General features: G+C 36.2%; 1 protein-coding gene across 4 annotated transcripts in view; it reads right to left on the bottom strand.

The window, feature by feature from the left end:
* LOC148955789 (hexokinase-2-like) overlaps window positions 1-9,743 on the bottom strand; it is a 149,874-nt gene extending 140,131 nt beyond the window's left edge. The window contains exon 1 of one of the 4 annotated variants that reach the window (XM_089104258.1): window positions 9,589-9,743. The gene's annotated coding sequence lies outside the window, so the exon portion shown is untranslated. Of the gene's footprint in view, window positions 1-6,548; window positions 6,569-9,507 lie in introns of those variants that run through there. The other 3 variants (XM_089104253.1, XM_089104274.1, XM_089104266.1) reach the window with 3 other exon arrangements.
* Window positions 9,744-22,880: the final 13,137 nt, after the last annotated feature.

Below are 22,880 nucleotides of genomic sequence, written 5' to 3'. Positions count from 1 at the left end.
TGATTTTTATGATATTAGTTTCACTGAAAAAGATTGAGCAGAAAAAAGCTCGATACATATTTACTAGTTGGTAGGCACACACACAACATGAAGTTTGGCTAATAGCAATAAAATAAATGGAAGAACGATAAAAAATATCTGTCAAGGAGCTGCCAATACCTCAGTAAGAAGCGATAACCTACTTCTCGTGAAGCATTTCAATACAATTCTACTAACGTGTTTACAAGGTACTAAAAAAGTACCGAAAGTCGCGTAACAAAGTTTAGGTACTATCTGATTAATTTTTTTTACCCCATCCCCTCTCTTTTTCCCCTCCCCCATCTCTTTTCTTCAACATCCCTACTCTTTTTTTTACTATGTCCCTCTTCTTCTTCTCCTCTTATAATATTCCATGAGTTTCAACACACGCACATACACACCTTCCAGTCTCATAATTAGATAACTATAGTTTTTAAGCAATCGCTGACAAAAATGGCAATTTTTTAACTAGGATTCATCCTGTAGCGTATTTAGAGTGTAACGAGTACTAAGAGATGTGAAAATACTTACTTCCTGTTAGTTAAAAGAGAATATGCTTTTGAGAAATTGTGAGCGCGTTATAAACTTGAAAACTATCTGACAAATGAACTTACATTAGAAATCGCATGTATGTCATTAAAAGTTATCTGTCTGTCTGAAGGGTGCGAAAAGCAGATTACATTATCCCTCCTCAACTTCAAAGATCTGACTAGGTTCGTGTCAGTGCTTTCAGACCCGGCATCCAACTTCGCCCTCTTTTGCTAAGGGATTTGATCATCAACATCCTAGAATAAAAAAAAAATTTCAGTTTTCTCACTAGGTAAATTGTAACCTTAAAGGATTGAATCACAATCATCTTAAAACACATAGGAAAAAAAGAACGCCATTTCTACTTGGAGCTTGGAGCATGAAACTTCGCAGTTCTATGAAAGATTTTATAAAAGATACTAGCTTGAGGGGTAGTCCAAGGTTTGCAAGTTTATTTAAGAGGATTTGGTGGTTCACATTGTCATATGCCCTTTTCAATATCTAGGAAAGCTGCGACTAGGACATTATTTTTTTAGAATGATTCATTTATTGCATTTGTTAATAATATGAAAGCATCTACTGAGGAGTGGTGTTTCCTGAAACCAGTTTGAGTGTGAAGGATCATATTATTTTTTTCAACAAACCAGAGGAGTCGATAATAGATCATTTTCTCCATTATTTTCCCCATCATCTCTTTTTTTCTTTTTCCAATTCCCCTCTTCTTCTTTTCCTCTTAAAGTAGTCCATGAGTTTGAACACATGCACATACACACCTTCCTGTCTCATAATTAAATAACTATAGTTTTTAAGCAATCGTTGACAAAGATTCTAATTTTTAACTCGGCGTCATCCTGTAGTGTATCTAGAGTGTAACGCGGACTAAGAGATGTGAAGATAATGACTTCCCTGTTAGTTAAAAGAGAATATACTTTTGAGAAATTTTGAGCGCATTATAAGCTTGAAAATTATCTGACAGATGAACTTACGTTAGAAATTGCAGGTAGGTCATTAGAAGTTATCTGTCTGTCTGAAGGGTGCGAAAAGCAGATTACATTATCCCTCCTCAAGTTCAAGGATCTGATTAGGTTCGTGTCAGTGCTATCAGACCCGGCATCCAACTTCACCCGCTTTTGCTCGGGGGTTTGATCATCAACGCCCTAGAATCAAAAAAATTGTTTTCAGTTTTCTCACTAGGTAACTTGTAACAATAAAGGCTTAAATCACAATCATCTTAAAACACATAGAAAAAAAAGAACGCCACTTCTATTTGCAGCTTAAAGTATCTATATTTTAAATGTGAAGCATAATGAAATAACACAGTTTTGACTATTTAGTCCGTTTGTTATTTATTCAGAATATTAATGGGAGAGTGCTGTTCACCCCATCTACAATAGCATAGCTCAACATATGATAAAACAAAAAAAATGTATGTCATTTTCCAGTTACGAACGTATGAGATATTTTTGCGAGCTAGTTAAGAACGATTTTAGTCAAAATTGCCTATACCACCTGGCACAAAGGAATTGAATTATGAGTTGATCATATAGTCCTTTGTCAATCAATATGATGAGATAGTTAAATGTAACTATACAAAAAAAAGGTTTGTCTCTTTTTTTATGATAATTCAAGAATTTAAAGGCTACACGTTGCTCAATTTTAGTCCTAAAAATGTGATATTTCTGCTAGCTAGCTAAGAAGCGTTTTAGACAAAATACCCTTATACCTGGGCAGCTGCTACAAAAATCACGAAAGATATGTAGTCCCCACACAATCAAAAAGCCAGATGACAGATAGTTAAAAGCCAGCTATAACGAAAAACGTTTCGAATAAAAAGAATAATAAATATCTACTCACCCTAATCCTTTTGGAGTTTTCCATTGGAAAAACGAATAAATTTAAATATAAAGGAGTTTTCTTAAGTTCTTTTATTCGACTAATCCAGAAAGACTAATTGCACCTTTATTTATAGTGAAAAAACATGATTATAAGCCCTCCAGGTGAAAAAGAGTATTTTTACAAATAGACCATCTTTGAATATACGATATGAGGAAGTCAAGTTTTGGCTATTGAACCTAGACAAAACATGTTCTAGTAATAGATGCAGGAGCCTGGTAAGGTATGTATCCGCGAAACTGCACACATATCCATGCCCCTGGACTTATAATCGTGAAACTGCACTGTATATTCTTGTATAATTCCTTATACATCTCTGTTTGGGCCAGAAAATGCGTGTTGGTACTGAAACCCGTCTGGTAACTCATTTATCGTTCGTAGTTATAGGTGACTGACCGTGGTAAGCCATATAATGCAATCACCCGTCGGATCAATAGGTGCCTGGCAGTGGTAAGGCATATTACGCAATCACCCGTGATATTGCACTGTATATGGTGTATATGGAGTAAATCACCCGTGAAATACCCCTTCATACTGTATACATGCTTACTACTCGCAATCTATTCTTATTATTCGGTCTTATCATATGTTTATAATTGCATGGATCAGTTAATTGAAGAACAACAAAATAAGAAAAAGAAACACATCCGGCTATACTATATTGCTACAAACAAATTGTGCAGCATAATTTATACTGCATTTCATTATTCAACGCAAATTATGCTGCAGGCCACAAATTATGCATTTTAAGGCCACTCATTCAGTCAACTGAGTACATCCCCAAAATACCCAAGAAAAACATAAGTATAGTTTAGCATATTTGACACACACAAAAAACCGCAAGTCCTTGACCACAAAAAAAAAACTTGTTTCAACTGTGTACCAGGGGAGTAATTTGCTAAGGGGCAGGGGGAAACTGCTCTCCCCCAGACTCCAGCTTACCCCACCCCCAGCTGAATTTTAGTTTCTTCAAAAATCTTGTCAAAACTAAAATAAGCCTGCACAATTCAAGGATCCAGAAAAACAAGTCAGTTTTCTTTAGTATATCTTTGCCTTTATGACTCATTTTTAATTTTCACTGTCATTTTCATATTTTTAGGAATATTGGCTCCAAAATTGCACCCCCCCCCCCAGGATTTTGATGAAATTACACCACTGCTTGGAACATAAAAAAGTGAGGATGCACATCCATGTAGGATATCTTGGATATGCATTTAGGGGGACGTAGGCCTATACTGGAATTTATATCAGGAGTGAGGTTGGGGTAGATTAAAAAAAAAAACAGAAAAAAAAACAAAAAAACAGGTACATTACATGACAAAAAAAATATTACGGAAAGATGAAAATCTTCAGATTTTTTTGGGGCGGAGGGGGGAAAGACCTTACCCTAAGAATAGGGACGTAATTTCGTTAAAAAAAAATTTGGAAGGTGGAGCAATGTTGGAGTCAATTTTACCAAATCAAATGAAAATGACGGTAAAAACAAAACCAAAAAAGCCGTTTGGTACCATAAAGGTACTATTTAGTACTTTAAAAGTACTATAAAGGTACTTTATAGTACTATATAAAGGTAACGATATAGAGGAAAATGAAAAAATTTGTGATACCTTAGATGTGAAGGAAGATTTGTTTTGGCAGGAAGAATCAGTGACAGTACTAAGTGACAGTGATAGGGTGGAAAATGAGTTTTTTAAATATGGTGGCTCTGAGGTTAGAAATAAGTGACTGAAGATTATGAATATGATTTTTGAAAAAGGGAAAGTTTTTAACGATTTTAGGAAAACCTTACTTAAGCCACTTTATAAGAAAGGTAATAAGAGTGAGTGTGGTAATTATCGAGGCATTAGTCTGGTCTCTGTAGGTAGCAAATTACTTAGTAATATGATACTTCGTAGACTGAGAGATGCCGCAGACAAACTTTTAAGAGAAGAACAGTGCGGTTTTAGAAAAGGTAGAGGATGTGTCGACCAAACTTTCACTCTTATGTTAATAACTGAAAAGGGCCTGAGTTATCAACCACCTTTGGTCCTCAGTTTTACAGACTATGAGCAAGCGTTCGATTCTGTTGATAGAAGAGCTTTAGTAAAGGTTTTATCCATGTATGGTATACCAGACAAATACATTAAAGTGACTAGTGATATGTACGAGAATAACACTGCTGCGGTTAAGGTAGGAAATGAGGTTAGCAGCTGGTTTTGTATTAAAACCAGCTGCTTAAAGGTTCTATCCTTGTATGGTATACCAGACAAATATATTAAAGTGATTAGTGATATGTACGAGAATAACACTGCTGCGGTTAAGGTAGGAAATGAGGTTAGCAGCTGGTTTTGTATTAAATCAGGAGTTAAGCAGGATTGTTTTCTATCCCCCTTTATATGGATTATTTTGATGGACTTCGTCTTAAGGAGCACAGGAAAGGCAATGGGCCTTTCTTGGCGATTTTATGTTTTAAAGACAATGGGAGACCACGGAATCAAATGGGGAAGAAAAAGTTTCCTGGACTTAGATTACACTGCTGATATTTGCGTCCCAGATAAAAGTTAGAGCAGAATAAGCGAACTTTCAGAGATTTTGTGGGTTCAGGATTCCAGAATAGGTTTGAAAATTTATGTTAAGAAGCCTAAGTCGCTAAGGCTAAGAATAAGTGAAGATGAAAAGGTGACGCTGGGTAACGAAAAGATTGATCAGGGGGGCAGCTGCACTTACCTTGGAAGTGTTATTAGTAAAGACGGTGGGAGTAGTGACGATGTTAAAATTAGAATAGCCAAAGCTCAGGGTGTTTTTTCACAGTTTAAAAAAGTTTGGAAGAATAGGAAGATAAGTCTGCAAACCAATATAAGAATATTAGAAGGTAAAGTGATGACGGTGGTCAAATATGGCTCTGAAGCATGGGCGCTCCGAAAAGCGTATGAAGATTTGCTAGATATTTTCCAGAGAAGTTGCTTACGGGTTGTTCTGGGTACCCGGCTGACTGACCGTATTTCAAACAATAGGCTGTACGAAAAATGTGGTTCAATACCTCTTTCTAGGACTATAATGAAAGAAAGGGTGAGATGGCTATGGCACGATGTGCGGATGAAGGATGACAGATTGCCGAAGATTGTCCTTTCGGCCAACCGTCTAGGGCTAAACGGAAGGCAGGTCGTCCTCGTCTGGGGTAGGAGGACGTCATTAAGAAAGATTAAAAGGAAATAGGAACTTCCTGGGAGGCTGTAAAAGGGGAGGCTTTGAATAGATTAGGATGGAGGAGGAACGTGCGTAGCTGTGTAGGCCACAGGCGGCTTGTTGCTGCGGTGACTTGTTAGTAGTAGTAGTAGTAGTAGTTATAGCATTATAAAGGTAAATATGTACTAGAATATTGATCCCTTTCTGTTGATGCTTGAATTATGCAGGTTTATCTTAGTTTTGGCAAGATTTTGGAAGAAAATAAAATTTCAGCTGGGGGAAGGGGGGCAAACTGTGGTCTGGGAGGGCAAACCGAGGTCTGGAAGGGGCATTTTCCACCCCCACCCCTGCCTAATAGCATACCGTTGTACGTATTTATTTTGTTAATTTTAATCCAAATCCTTAAATAAAATATAGCAGGATCTGTCCTTCGTCCTGTAATAAAAGACATGCGTCAGTAAAATTAGAAACAGGTCTCAACTCTAGCGTTTCAAAGCTCCGAAATGTCTGAGAGGCTATAGCAAAGCAAGGGAATCCTTTTTTAAATTGGTATACAGTCAAGTAACATAAACCAGCTTTTTTATAACTCCTTTTAAACCCATAGCTTATGTCAGCATTTATATTCGAAAAAAGCTACCAAACAAGTTAAAACAAGATAATTAATTAGAAGGCTTGCGAAGATTCTTTGGATGCGTCTCCATTTGACTTTACATTTATGCCAAAATTGACATAGCAACGCAACATTCTCCCGAATGTTGTCCTCACCTGAAATTCCCCCGGATAAGCGTGTCTTAGTCCATCTTTATGAATCCAGCTTTCATATATATATATATATATATATATATATATATATATATATATATATATATATATATATATATATATATATATATCAGTGGCATTATAAAGGCTAGCAAGAAGCATCTGGCTAAACTGAAGTTTACCTGAGACAATGGAGGTATAAGCTGCTGAGGTTTGATGCTTGAGCTGATCATGAAGAAGCTCACAGATGTGGCGGACAGAGAAACATATTGGAAGGCCGAGATAAATAAGGTGGTCAACTGGAAGAACAGAGCAAGTGGAACTGGATTATCCATTTTCCAATTGAAAATGATGATCTCAGATTTTGTATAGTTGAATTGTAATACAACTTTCTGGTACTCAGCTGGAAGAATTTCGAAACTTTTTAGGATCTGTTTGAGGGTCCGGCTAGTATTCAAAATGTTGTCATCATAGAATACCAAAGACGGATTGATCGAGGATAAAATCAATGCAGATGGGCAAAAATCTTGACAGTCAATAACATAGTTAACGAGAAGGCCATGCAATATGACTGCTCCTTTACGGGTCCCCTTCATTAGAAATAAATAATTCAATGTAAAGTAAACAACGCAAAAGAACGATTTTCCTCCTTTTTAAAGATTGGGAGAACAACCATTAACGGGTTTGCTTAAAACAACCATTAACGGGTTTGCTTAAAACAACCATTAACGGGTTTGCTTAAAACAACCATTAACGGGTTTGCTTAAAACAACCATTAACGGGTTTGCTTAAAACAACCATTAACGGGTTTGCTTAAAACAACCATTAACGGGTTTGCTTAAAACAACCATTAACGGGTTTGAGACCCTGACAAAACGATTGGATATCCTACTAATTGCATTCAGGGATGTTTTTAACCTTTTCTGGGCAAAAAGATGATGTTTTGTGGCACAAGAAAGGTAGAAAACGCCACTTTGCTGTGACACGATCTTTTTACTACTTAAAAAGGTCACCATCTGCTGATTATCAATAAATAGTATTATTAATTACTGCAGTTTCAATCCTTTTATCGGCTGAAGTTTTATGAATAAAGACGGAGCTCTCTGGGGCATTCGTGTCATACCTTAAAGTCATTTTTCAAGTTGGCAGAGGGGGGCTCAAAACTTCCTATTGATTGTTACCACCACCACAGATCGAATGGCTCTATTAGAATTTGCGATATCCGGTGTTTTGACTCTCTTTTGGCAAAAAGAAGAGATGTTTTGTGGCATGCAATGCCAGAAAGCGCCACTTTTCTGTGGTTTGTCAGAATGAAAAGCTCAAAACCCCCTGTTCAGGGTTTTAGACGATAGAAAATCGACGGGCTATCTTATAATTTTCATTCTCTGCCATTTTGAATCTCTTTGGGAAAAAATGATGTTATATGGCAGAAAACACCGCTTTGATGTGGTAGGCCTACGATCTTTTGTTTTTTACTTAGAAAATGCACTAGATATGACAATTTCTTTTCAAAAGAAGTCTCCTCCATACATTCTAGGACCACTGGTTCGATACGGCCATCTCTGGAAAAGAATGAAAAAAAAGGAAAGATGCATATCAGTGTTTCACATGCAAAAAGGGGATTTCCAAAATGGCTTGTTCAAGGAAGGGGGCAGTAATTCTCTTGTTTAGAGCTTCCGACCGGGGTGACTCCAATAGTGTATTTTTTATTTTGATACGACACCATTTTTGAGGGGTTTCTGGCACTTTACGAAATTCCCACAAACTATTTTTTGTTTAACTTCAGAGGCATTAGATTCTATTCTAGTTCCGAATAAAACTTTTAGAAATGGATTAACAGCCAAATAAAGAGTATAGACGGGTTTGACCTTTCAGCTACATGTCACCCCCCTATTTATAAGATTTGAAAGACTTCAGGAAAAGAAGTCCTATCTGTGAAGAAAAATTTTTATTTTTGATTAAAATCAAAAATCAAATTTGGTTAAAATTAAAAGAATCAATCTCAAATTTGTTTAGAACTAATCAAAAAGAATTCATTTTAATCGGGCTCAAATCCAAAGAACAAATTTGTTTAGAAGTAATCAAAAAGATTTTATTTTAATCGGGCTCAAATCCAATGAACAGCCTTAACACAGTTCACAAGCAATATATTCTGATTAAAATTTGAAAAATAAATATTTTACAAGTTCAAAACTTTCTGGAATGAATTTCCTGCAAGACTTTTAAGCCTCACAAGTAAGAAAACATGGAGGGAGATATGAGCTTGATAATACCTTTCCACGTCTTTTTTTTTCTCTGTAAATCTCTTCCTGGAAGTTTTATTCGCACACACGACTTTCGGTAAATATTTACCAAATCATATTATGGAGTTACGACTAAAGTGAATATACCACTCGATGCCTTTTTTTATGCTCTTTATGAATATAATAATCATTTTTGTCGGAAATGAATTTTAGCCCCCACCCTTATATATACCAATTCAGGGTATATTTTTGCACTTTAGGGGGGTGGGGGGAAAGATTAAACTTACCTCTCATTTACATAAGAAATAAAGTTACCCCCACCCCCCTAATGGGCAAATATATACCCTACATTGGTATATATAGGGGTGGGGGCAAAAATTCATTTCCGACAAAAATGATTATTATATTCGTAAAGAGCATAAAAAGGGGCGGTAAATTTTTACCAAATCATATTATTGAGTTAGGAATAAAGTGAATACACCATTCGATGCCTTTTCTTATGCTGATTATGAATATAATAATTATTTCTATCGGAAATGAATTTCAGCCCCCCTAACCTAACTTAACCCCCACCCCCATATATGCAAATATATATCCTGAATTGACATATATAGGGGGGGGGGCTAAAAATCATTACCGATAGAAATGATTGTTATATTCGTAATCATCATAAAAAAAGGCATCGAATCGTATATTCACTTTATTTGAAACTCAATAATATGATTTGGTAAAAATTTACCAGAAGGGCATCGAGTGGTACATTCACTTTAGTCGTAACTCAATAATATAATTTGGTAAATATTTACCCTACTTTCGAGTTGAAACTCATATTCTACGATTTTACCAAATTTAAAATGTACAGCCCATTAAGAAAAGACCACAATAACAATTTTCTTACCATCAAATGGTGTTAGCAATAAAAAGGAAATATGCTCCGATTTTTAATCAATCAGTCACTTTTTATCAATTAACAAAGTACCTGATAAACACTCAGACAAGCCTTAAATCGTAGTGGCTGAATTCGGAGACACACCTCCTCTCTGATGAAGAAGCCTTGGCAAAGATTTTTAAATGCGCATGAAAAACCAGCTGCTGTCTTTACTTGGACTGAAGACAAACTGTTCCATAAAGTTGGTATTGTATAATCTCTAACCGGTTCATCCTTTGTTTCTAGAACATTTTGCTTTTTTTAAGTGCGCATGAAAAACCAGCTGCTGTCTTTACTTGGACTGAAGACAAACTGTTCCATAAAGTTGGTATTGTATAATCTCTAACCGGTTCATCCTTTGTTTCTAGAACATTTTGCTTTTTTTAAGTGTCAAAGGCGGTTTTCCAAAGGTTAAATTCGGCGGCGAAGTCAGGGGGACGAATACAGTGGCGTAATTCCGTCAACGTCCTGGAGGGGGCAAAGTTGGACCCAATTTTCCCAAATCAAGTGAAAATAACTGTAGAAACTGAAAAATGAGCCATTTGGTGCCATGAGGGTACTATATAGTACTAAAAAAGTACTATAAATGTGCTTTATAGTATTATAAAGGTAAATATAAACTAAAGAAAACTGATCCGTTTCAGTTGATGCTTGAATTATGCAGGCTAATTTAAGTTTTGACCAGACTTTTTTAAGAAATTAAATTCCAGCTAGAGGAGGAGGAAACACTGGGTCCTGGGAGGGGCATTTGCCCCCCCCCCCCATGCCCTATAGCAACGGCCCTGTACGAACAGGGATACCGACTACTCAGAAGAGTTAAAAAGGTGATTTATGATTATTCTATTTATTTAAAAAAAAACAATATTTTCTGTTGTTTGACCCCTGTATCAAATTAGAGCACAAAAAAAGAATTGTTACTGTGAATATCCGAAATCTGGTTAATGTCGACATTCACCGGTGAATCTCCGAAAATCCTCTTTCCCTACTTAGCTTTGCGAATCAGCTTTTTCATTTTATGCAAGCTTTGATGGTGAAAGTTAAAGTTAGGTTGGGTTTGATTAGGTTATAAATCTCAGAAATGGGTTACCTCAGAAAACTAACCCAACCCAGCCTAACCTGTCACCATCAGATATAGCAGGAAACTGAAAAGTTAACTGGCAACATTGAATAAACCTAAGGAGAAAAAAAAATATTTTCGGACATTCACTGGTGAATGTCGACATTCACCAATTTCGGACATTCACGGTAACAGAACCATAGATATGATATGATACTGGCAAGGTATGAGTGGGCAAGTATGTTTTCCTGAAATTAATCAAAAAACTTTTTGCAGAAAATAAGTTTTTCAAAAAAAAAAGTAAAGAACTCCATTAAACCAAAAAGGAACAAAAATAGAATCAAATAATCTACCAAGTATACAACTACCACAAATCAGTATCAATAAATAAATGAAACCCAAAACAAACAGAAATTAAAATAAGTCAAACTCTAAACGAGAAGAAATTATTCTGAGTAGGGTTCTAAACCCTGTGCTTTCTAAAAGCCAGAATATAATTTGTACTTTACTGAAAAAAATTGCAAATGAATTTACTGAGAAAAATTTTCATCATCATTTTAATATACATATTCTGACATTTATTACTTAAAATATTAATTAATTTTTGATTTCTTAAAGTTATAAAAGTGAAAACATTTAAAAGAATTGTTTTAAGTAAAGCACACATTATATTCTAGCTTTTAGAAAGCGCAGGGTTTAGAACCCTACTCAGATTAATTTCTGCTCGTTTTGAGTTTGACTTATTGTATTGATACTGATTTGTGGTAGTTGTATGCTTGGTAGATTATTTGATTCTATTTTTGTTCATTTTTAGTTTAACCCTACAGAGGCAATTGTTGTAAAAAAACAACACTGTACTTTTCGAGCTTGGACTGCCATCTTGCTGTAAAAAAATACTGCTTTTATCAACATCTTTCGATGGGGCTGAAAGATGGCAGTCGATTGATACCTTCGGGGAGCTGCTGTGTGACATGTGGCCTAAACAGTGAGTCACCAAACCAAAGGATAAGAAAAACGAATGAAAAGGTAGGCAATTTCTAAGCTAGAAACTGGTAACAAAACGAAAAGGTGGGAGATTCCTTGCATGTCATATGCGTATAAAATATATACCGTTTAGAATTACTGTAGTTGAAATTCACGAAATGTGCAAGAATTTGGATCAGTAGCAAGATAAACTTCCTCCTGTTGTAAAAATACAACATCGGACGATCTTGGCTCAAAATTGTGAAACGAGTAACTAATTTTCGTTTTCTTTTTAAATGGCAGAAGTCTTTTTTACTACAGACTAAGAAAACGAGCTCAAAATCACCGAATTGACGCAGAAGACATGGCTAAGTATATTTTTGACATGCGAGAAGACATGTTGTCCGACTTGTCCGACGATGATGATAACGATGATCCAGACTTCCTGTCTCCAGAAGATCTTACCGATGATCCTGATGCAGACTTGTTGCCTCTACTGGATAATCTCCACTTCTTCTTGGAACAGGATGACGTGGAGGCTAACACTGAACCCAGTGACGATAACTCGGGGGAAACACCACCCTCCAGTCAGCAACAGCAACCGGTAACAGCAAGTACTGGAAAATCAAAGAAGAAATCGAAAGTCCAAGAAAAATATAGGTGGCCGTCATAGAGCCAGATCTTGGAGTCGGAGGCAACATAGTTTTACGTCTGATGAGTACCTTGCCAGAGAAAATGAACTACAAGATTTACTTTGACAACTGGTTTTCGAGCTTGAAACTAATGAGTTTGCTCAAAATTAAAGAAGAAGAAGAAGAAGATTTTATTTGAATAAATCAACATAACAAAAAAACATATACCCCCAATAGAGAGCAAAGCTCGTAAAATTGGGTATTAATAATAAAACAAAAAAAAAAAAAAAAAAAAAAAAAAACATTTCCTCATAATAAAAAAATAGAGAAATAAAAAAAAAACCTGTTTAAAGAAAAAAAAAAAAAAACATAACAAACATAAAGAAAACAAACGCTGGACAAGTGGGGCATGGAAGGCTATCCCAACATGGGTAACAAATATAAACAAAAAAAATAATAATAATAATAAAAAAATTTCTATTCCACCATCACAGGTCAATACATAATTTTAATATTTTCTTCCTTAGAACTGATATTTGCCGAAATGACTCAATTTGAATTCTATCTTTCAGCCTATATTTATTTGAAATAAATGGTATTTGGTATCTAATTGAAAATCTAGATCTTTCACAATTAACAAAGGGAATTCGATATGTTCCAGAACACCTAAGAGCCGAAGGAGTAGGTAGAATCAACAGAGATTTTTCATAAAAATAACTACTAGGATCTTGTATTTTAAAATGCCATATTGATATATTAAGTTCTCTTATATGTTTCAGATCTAATAAATTCAAGAAAAGAAATAATGTTTCAGTTTCCGATGCATCTCTAAGTTTTGATGGACGATGTAAAAATTTCCAAGTATTCTCACTGCTTTATTTTGAAGGATCTGTAGGGGTTTTATATGCGTCCAAAAAGTATTTAAATAAATAACTGTGCAATAATTTAAATAAGGAGCAATCAAAGAATGATAAATTATTTTTAAAATTGAAAATGGAAAAACATGTTGCAAACGATACATAGACCCAATATTTTGCGAAAGTTTCACCCTTAAATGATCAATATGAGTTTGAAATGACAAAAGGGGATCAATAAAAACTCCTAAATAACGATACGATTGAACTCTACGTATTTTATGCTCACCAACTTGAAGCTCCTGACATGAAATTTTTTTAGTAGCACGTTTTGAATGACCAAAAATCATAAATTCAGTCTTCTTAAAATTCGGTACTAAATAATTAGATACAAACCATCGATTAACTGAACTAACAGTGTTAAACAGATTTTGAATCAATGTAGATGAATCCTTCGCTTTAACAGAAACAGCTGTGTCATCTGCAAATAAAATTGCAAGACCATTATTTCCCTGCAAACATCGTGGGAGATCATTAATATGCATCAAAAATAAAAGCGGACCTAATACCGATCCTTGTGGGACACCAATATCTTCAAGATCATTTAAACTAGACAAATGTCCATCAACATCTACCACGATTTTACGTCCATAAAGGTATGATCTTATTATATCTAGTCCTTTCCCTCTTATACCGGAATTTTCCATTTTATCAAAAAGAATTTCATGGTTTAAAGTGTCAAATGCTTTTTTAACATCATAAAAAACAGTAGATACATGATAATTACTATCTAAGCAGTCATTTATTTCTAATACAAGAGCTGCAACTGCTTGTTCCGTCGAATGGCCTGCCCTAAATCCAAACTGATGTTTGGTAAAAAAATTTATTTTATCTAGATAATTAGTAATCCTTCCTTTTAAAATTTTTTCCAATACTTTAGACAATGGTGATAAAATTGCAATAGGACGATAATTATTTGTATCAGATTTATCTCCTTTTTTATGCAATGGTATTACACGTGCAATTTTCCATTTTTTAGGAAATGTACCTGAGAAAATACATAAATTTAAAATATGAAGCAATGGTTCAAAAATTACACCTGCAATATTTTTTAGCAAATTAGTTGAAATTTCATCATATCCCAATGAATTACCATTTTTTAAATTCTTAATGACCTTTTGAAATTCTGCAAAAGTAACCGGGGCCATAAATATGCTCGTATCTTCAGTGGGCGGTAGATATTTTTTATGCGACCTTGGGGAAGAAAGGTCAACTTCTCCTGAAACAACAGATGATCCAATACTAGCAAAATATTCACTAAACTTCTTAGCAACAGCTTGTGGTCCTCTAAATTCTTTACCATTAATATCAAATAACACTTCAGGGTGTAACAACTTTTTATTTCTTCCAATTTTATCTTTAATCAAACTCCAAGTTTTTCTTGGAGAATCTGAATTTCGAAAAGAATTTTCATAATAAAGTCTTTCACTTACTCTAAGGATCCTTACCAGCATATTCTTATAATTTTTAAAACGCGTGATATTTATTTCCGTGGGATATTTTATTCTAATTTTATATAAACGATTTTTCTCATTAATAGATCTCAAAAGTGATTCATTTATCCAAGGTTTTTTTGGGGTAAGTTTCTTTCCTCTCGGGCTTTTATATGGGCAAAAAAGATCAAGCTTTTCATTCATAATATAATAAAATTTATCTAATGATTGGTTCGGATCCTTCTCATCAATTACAGGACTCCAATCAACATCACCAAGCCCTTCTTTTAACCTTAACACTTTTTTATGTGAAAAATCTCTACGCTTGGTTTGATTTTTTTTATTATGCGGAAAATTTATAAGAAAATCAGACATAATTATACAGTGGTCAGATGAATCATCAGGAATAATAAATGTATTAACAGCACTATAAGATGAAAAAATATTATCAATAAGTGAAAATGATGTATCAGCTATTCTAGAGGGCACAAAACATACGGGGTTTAGTCCATAAGATAGTGGGCCCTCCAAAAACTGCAAAATATTTCTATCTATTCTATTCTGATCTGCAGATAGGAGTTTCATTAAATCAATATTAAAATCACCCATAACTAAATAAGGAGTATTAAGACTAGCTAATTTATCCAACATACTTTCAAAATGATTTTTAAATTCTATCTGGCTGGATGACGGAGTACGGTAAATAACTGCAATTAAAAGCTTCCGATTATTTGGAAAAGAGCATTCAACTACACAAGATTCAAAAATCATTTCAATATTCATTGGCAAAAAATCAATCCTTATACGTGCTGGTATGCAATTTTTAATCAAAACACCTAGACCCCCTTGTTTTTGTCTTTTCCGACCGATGTGAAAAAATTGGTAATCTTTTACATGTATATTTTCAATTGAAAAATCATCTAAAAAAGTTTTACATAGGCCTAATATATCTGTATCTGAATCCGACAAAAAAGTTTCAATCACATCCTGCGCAGTCCTCCAACCCCGGCAATTCCAAAACGACATCCTACTTGTATTTACATTTTTTCTTACCAGCTCATTCATAAATATATATTGATTTTTTGGGATATCAAAATTACTAGAAGTATCTTCATCATCACCAGCTACAATAGTTTGAAAAATTGACTGAAATGAAAGAGAATTCCGCTCAAATTATTTTAACCTTGATGATGGAATTTAACGATTATCTCTATCCATTATAAAATATTAACCCCACGTTAATATAAACCACACCATGCCCCAAAATACCAGCAAACCATAATAAAAAATAACAATTAAAAAAAAAAAAAAAAAAAAAGTAGTCTCCATTCCAAGTCGTTTTCCCTCAGTACGACTAATCTGCGCAACTTTTAATTTAGAAACATAAATATCTTCATAAAAACCAAAAAACACTACAACTGTTTCCAGGCCTAGTATCACTGAAAGCCAAGACCAATCCATAAGAACACCAAACACAACCCGGGACGCTCCACATCGCGCAATGCACTATACAACATTAATACTTTTTCACATTTTTTTTTTTTTTTTACATTATTCCAACCAAAAAATATTTTTATAAAAAATAATATAAAAAAAACACGAGACAAAATTACTTTATACCAATATGATATCACAAAAAAAAACAAAGAAGTAAAAGCACCACAAAATAATAACTAAAGATCATGTTAAACTAAAATAATTAATATAAATATAAATATGACAACCCGCCTAGCATTGCATAGGCCCACCTCGAGGATTTATCGGCACAGACAATTCAGGAATCACGTCATTCACGGAGAAAGAAACACGCAGGCCATTTGGCCGATCAAAACAAAAGAGAGGTGGAACCGATTTTGTTACCCATGCTTGAATACCACAATCAGCAAGCTTTGATCTTTTTTCAATCAGCCGTTTTCTAATATCTCTCACTGCCGTCGGAGCATCATCACTAAGATAAATATCTTTATGACCGCAAACAGTCTTTCCTTTAAGTTTTTTACTCTGTTTCAGAATCGTTATTTTTTATTCTTTAGACCGAGCAGTAACTTTAAAATATATACGCTCTTTTTTTACTTCTGTAACAGCAAATTCTGGGGTCTCGTTTACACCTAGTCCTTCTTCACAAACAGTTTTGAAAATCGCTTTAGCTTCCTCTTTATTATCGCAAGGTACATTCCAAACCACTATATTTTTCTCATTCATTCTGTACTCGCAATGCATTAACCGATTTTTCAACTGATTATTTTCTTCACGGAGAAATACTGACTCAGCTGTAACAACACTAATCTGTGATTTTACATTTATTATTTCATTCTCAGTAGCCGCCACATGGGTCTGGATCGTCAAAAATTTCTGCGATTGGCCAGATAGCGCTTCCTCAAGCAATTTGACCCGGGTTTCCAGAGCTTTGAACTGGTCCGTGATACCGTCAAGCTTTTTTCCATTGTCTTTCACTATAGTTAGAATTTCAGAAAAGCTCCGAGCCAGCGTCGAAATTGACAAAGTTTCTCCCTCCTTAGGTGAAGATGACGAATAATCATTTTGATCCTCTTCGAATGAGACTTCTTTACGGTTTCTTTTATTTCGCCCCATGAATAAGCAGCAATTAAAAAAATGGACAAATAGTCTTACCTCAGCCGGCAACGATTGTTTATCCACGATGTTGCTAGCGTGCAGTGCTTTTAGCCGTTTGGCACGGCAAACACATTTTCCAACGTCGGTAATCAAAGGCTCTGTTTATAATGACTCAAATCCAATCCCTTGTATTGGATTCAGATTCAGTATCAGATTCCCTTGTATTGGTACGTTGAACAAAGCGCGACTGAAGGGCTGCCCGCTCCTCACAGATGGTGAAATGAAGAAACGAGAGAGAGGAACGTCAGATTACAAGACTGACATTCATTCGGGCGTTATTGTAGTGAAATGGTTAGATAACAACACGGTTTTCTAGGCTTTGACGTATGCTGGAATAACGCCACAGGACACTTGCAGACGCTGGAACGTTAAGGATAAATCCAGGATTGAAGTATCAAGGCCAGCCATCGCTTATGAGTAGAACCGTCATATGTGTGACGTAGATTTAGCAGACATGCTGGTGGAGATGTTCTGAACTCATCTTCGGACACAAAAATGGTATATGAGATTCCTCTGGTGGCTTATTGACACAGCAGTCTGCAATAGCTGGCTTCTTTTCAGGTCAGACGTCAAAGCGCTGACTTCAAGGACAGACGAACCGATGATCTTGAGAGCCTTCAGGTCTGAATTTGCTGCAGGGTTGTATGCCTCGGCGCGTGTGATGCCCCAACGTAAACGTGCTAGACCATCCGCAGATGTTGAGGCAAGTCCCAGCCCCATTCGAAGTCGTAATCGAATCCGACCGGCAATATCTCCTCAAGCCGATGGACTTGATCACTGGCCTAAAAATACCGAAAAGCAGAGATGCTGCAAAGAGTGCAAATCGGGATATACCACTTTTGAATGCGAAAAATGTGACCTTCCACTGTGCCTTACTACCAATAACAATTGTTTTAAAGCCTCCCAAACCAAGTGAAAATGCCCCATTTTTATATACTCGAGAGGCTAATGTCGTATTTTTAGAACACGGTCTAAAATTGACAATTTTGAATAAATCATGCAAAAATAAAATATTCTCGTCAATAGTCTGACCTAGAGATTACATGGGAAGCGTTGGAGATTTTTCCTGGCATTCGTTCCTATAGTGGCCCGTCAAGGGTTAATGGAGTTCTTTAATTTTTTTTTGAAAAACTTATTTTGTGCAAAAAGTTTTTTTGATTAATTTCTGCTCGTTTTATATTGATATAGTCTTTTTCAGGGAGATAGACTGAGCCTCTTCTGAAGTTAAACAACCATTCCTTCCATAAAAAAAACCTTTAATACCCCTTGGGCATAACTGGCAACCCTTGCCTCTAATCTCTGGGGTTTGTTTCAACCACAAAAGCCTTGTTATATGGTATTTAGACTATTTTGAATAGTATGGCTATCTCAAAATTTCTAATAGACGCATTTCGGGACAATAGGACGTGTGTGTTGGGGGGAGAGGGTATCTGCCCTCTGATCACTTTGACTCTTAAAAAGAGCGTCTAGAGCGTCTGATTACCAATCCAATGAACACCCTTTGAAGTTTATATAACCACACTTTCCATAAAAACCCTATATGTCCTCAGGGTATAACTTACAACCCTTGCACTGAGGGCTGGGGGATTTTTTATCCTCAAAGACATAATTTCCGGACCTTTCTGATAGGCTTAACAAAATGGTTATATCAAAAATTTTGATGGGAAGTGTTTGAGGAAATGATAGGCGTGGAGGGAGAAATTTGCCCTCTGATCAATTTCGACTATTAAAAAAGGTACTAGTTCTCTCAATTTCCAATCGAATGAGCCCTTTTTGAAGCTTCTACGACCAAAATCTCTATAAAAACGTTATATGCCCTAAGGGCATAACTTACAACCCTTGTCATGAGAGCAATGGGGGGGGGGAGGGTTGTTATCCTCAAAGACATAATTTCCAGACCTTTCAACTACGTTGAACAAAATGGCCATATCAAATTATTGATAGGAAATATTTGGGAAAATGATGGGCGCGTGGAGGGGGCGATTCTCCCTCTGATTACTTTCGACTATTAACAAGGGCAATAGACCTCTCAATTTCCAATCGAAAGAGCCCTTTTTGAAGTTTTTACGACAACACTTTCTATATGACTGATTATGCCCCCAGGGCATAACTTATAACCTTAGCCCTGTGGGCTATTGGGGGGTTGTCATACTCAAAAACACAATTTCCGGACCTTTCAACTACGTTCAACAAAATTGCTACATCAAAATATTGACCAGAAGTGTTTGGGGAAATGATGGGTATGGGGAGGGGGCATTTGCCCTCCAATCGCTTTTGACCATTAATAAGGGAACTAGCCCTCTCTATTCCCAATTGGATGAGTCCTTTTTGAAGTTTCTACGACAACGCTGGCAAAGACCCAATTTCCAGAACGTTCAGCTACGTTGAACAAAATGTCTATCTCAAAATTTTGTTTGGATGTGTTTGGGGAAATGATAGGTTTGAGAGGGGCGTTAATTGCCCTCCAATCACTCTCGACTATTAAATAGGGCACTAGCCCTTTCAATTTCCAATCGAATGAGCCCTTTTTGAAGTTTCTATTACAACGCTTTCTATAAATCCTTATATGTCCCCAGGGAATAACTTACAGCCCTTGCGCTGAGGGCTGTGGGGGGAGTTGCATCCTCAAAGAAATAATTTCCGAACTTTTCAACTACGTTGAACAAAATGCCTATCTCAAAATTTTTATTGTATGTTTTTGGGAAATTTGTGGACATGGGAGAGATGTTATTTTTTCTCTAATCACTTTTGACTTTTAAAAAGGACACTAGCCCTTCGAAGCCTCTATAACAATGCTCTATAAAAACCTCATATGCCCCCGGTTCATAACTTACAACCCTTGTCCTGCGGAGTGTGCCTGAGGGGTGCGAGGGGGTGATCAGCCTCAAAGACTTAATATTCAGAACTTTTAACTACGTTGAAAAAAAATGGCTCTCCAAATTTGGATTGGATGTGTTGGGGGAAATATTGGGCGTGAGAGGGAGGCTAGTTGCCCTCCAATCAGTTTCGACTAGCCTGTTAAAAAGGGCACTAGCCCTTTCAATTTTCAATTGAATGAGCCTTTTTTGGAGTTTCTACGACAACGTTTTCTATAAAAAAAAACTTATATGGTCCCAGGGCATAGCTTACAACCTTAGCCCTGAGGGCTCTGCGGGGAGTGTCATTCTTAGAGAAATAGTCTTTAGTACTTTCAAATATGTTTTACAAAATGGCTATCTCAATATTTTGATTGAAAACATCTTGGGAAATGGTGAGCTTCAGAGGGTGGCTTACTGACCAACAATCACGTTCAACGATCGTAACGTATCTAAATACTTTCAATGTCCAATCGAATAAACCCGTTTTAACGTTTCTACGAAAACGCTTTCATTAAAAACCTTTTGTGGCCCCAGGACAAAACTTAAAACCCCTGCCATGAGGGGTTTGGGGGTTTGTCATCTTCAGAATCAGAAGTCCCAGAATTGTCAACTACTTGAAACAAAATGAATATCTCAAAATTTTGATTTGATGCGTTCGGGGAAATGGTAGGCGTGAGAGGGGGGTTAGTTGCCCTCAAATTACTTTCAACTACTAAAAGGGGCAATAGCCCTTTCAATTTTCAATCGAATGAGCCCTTTTCGAAGTTTTACGAAAATGCTTTCTATAAAACCTCATATGCCCCCAGGGCATAACTTACAACCCTTGCCCAGAGGGCTGTGGGGGGGTTGTCATTCTCAAATATATAATTTCCAGAACTTCCAACTATATTGAAAAAAATGGATATCTCAAGATTTTGATTGTATGTGTTTAGGAAAATGATGGGCGTGAGAGGGGGGTTAGTTGCCCTTCAATCACTTTCAACTAATAAAAAGGGCACTAGCCCTTTCAATTTCCAATCGAATGAGTCCTTTTTGAAGTCTCTACGAAAATGCTTTCTGTAAAAACCTTATATGCCCCCAGGGCATAACTTACAACCCTTGCCCTGAGGGGTTTGAGAGGTTTGTCATCCTTAAAATCATAATTTCCAGAACCTTTAACTACGTTGTACAAAATGAATATCTCAAAATTTTGATAGGATGCGTTGGGGAAATGGCTGACGTGAAAGCTGAGATCTTTTAACTCCAGGCGCTTTCTACTAATAAGTAGTGCGATATCTCTTTCAATTTTCAATCAGATCGCTCCTTTTTGAACTCTTGTGGAATCGATGCCAATTAAAAATATCACGCGCCCCAAAGGTCCAACTTATAATTCCTGCCCTGAGGGCTGTGGCGGGTGGTAATTCTTAAAGATATAATTTCAAGAACTTTCAACTACGTTGAAAAAAATGGATATCTCAAGATTTTGATTGTATGTGTTTAGGAAAATGGCGGGCGTGAGAGGGGGGTTAGTTGCCCTCCAATTGCTTTCAACTATTAAAAAGGCTACTAGCCATTTCAATTTCCAATGGAATGAGCCCTTTTTGAATTTTCTACGACAGCGTTTTCTATAAAAATCTTATATGCCCCCAGGGCATATCTTACACCCCTTGCCCTGAGGGTTGGGGGCGGGGATGTCATCCTTAAAGACCTAATTTCCAAAACTTTCAACTATGTTGAACAAAATGGCTATCTAAAAATTATGATTGGATGTGTTTGGGGAAAAGGTGGGCGCGAGAGGAGGGTTAGTTGCCCTCCAATCACTTTCGACTATTAAAAAGGGTACTAGCCCTTTGAAATTTCAATTGAATGCGCCCTTTTTCAAGTTTCTACGACAAAGCTTTCAATAAAAACCTTATATGTCCCCAGCGTATAAATTATACCTCTTGCCTTGAGGGCTCTGAGGGGGTTATAATCCTCAAAAACCTAATTTCCAGAACTTTCAACTACGTTAAAAAAATGGCTATCTCATAATTTTGATTGGATGTGTTGGGATAAATGGTGGGCGTGGAAGGGGTTTTAGTTGCCTTCCAATCGCTTTCGACTATTAAAAAGAGCACTAGTCATTTCAGTTTCCAATCTAATGAGCCCCTTTTGAAGTTTCTACGACAACACTTTCAAAGAAAACATTACATGCCCCCAGGACATAACTTATAACCCTTGCTCTGAGGGCTGTGGGGGGGTGTCATCCTCAAAAACCTAATTTTCAGAACTTTCAACAATTTTGAACAAAATGGCTATCTCAAAATTTTGATTGGATGTGTTTGGGGAAAAGGTGAGTGTGAGATGGGGGTTTTTTCCCTCCAATCACTTTCGACCATTAAGAGGGGCACTAGCCCTTTCTATTTCCAATCGAATGAGCCTTTTTTTAAGTTTCTACGACAACACTTTCTATAAAAATCTCATATGCCCCCAGGTCATAACTTACAACTCTGGCCCTGAGGGCTGTGGGAGAGTGTCCTCCTCAAAAACATAATTTCTATATGGAAATCAACTACGCTGAACAAAACAGATATCTCAAAATCTTGATTGTATGTGTTTGGGGAAACCGTGGGCGTGAATGGGGTGTTAGTTGCCCTCCAATTACTTTCGACTTAAAAAGAGCACTAGTCATCTCAATTTCAAATTGAATGAACTCTTTTTCGAGTTTCTATGACAGCGCTGTCTATGAAAACCTTATTTGCACCTAGGATATAACTTATAACCCTTGCCCTTAGGGCTGTTGGGGGTTTGTCATCCTCAAAGACCTAGTTTCCAGTACTTTCAACTACGTAGAACACAATGGCTATCTCAAAATTTTGATTGGATGTGTTTGG

Source organism: Artemia sp. Qi Xiang Cuo, chromosome 2 (assembly GCF_049724085.1).
Source record: "Artemia sp. Qi Xiang Cuo chromosome 2, ASM4972408v1, whole genome shotgun sequence".
NCBI lineage: Eukaryota > Metazoa > Arthropoda > Branchiopoda > Anostraca > Artemiidae > Artemia > Artemia sp. Qi Xiang Cuo.
Note: the sequence above shows the minus strand (reverse complement) of the source record. Positions and strands in the feature narration are given on the sequence as shown.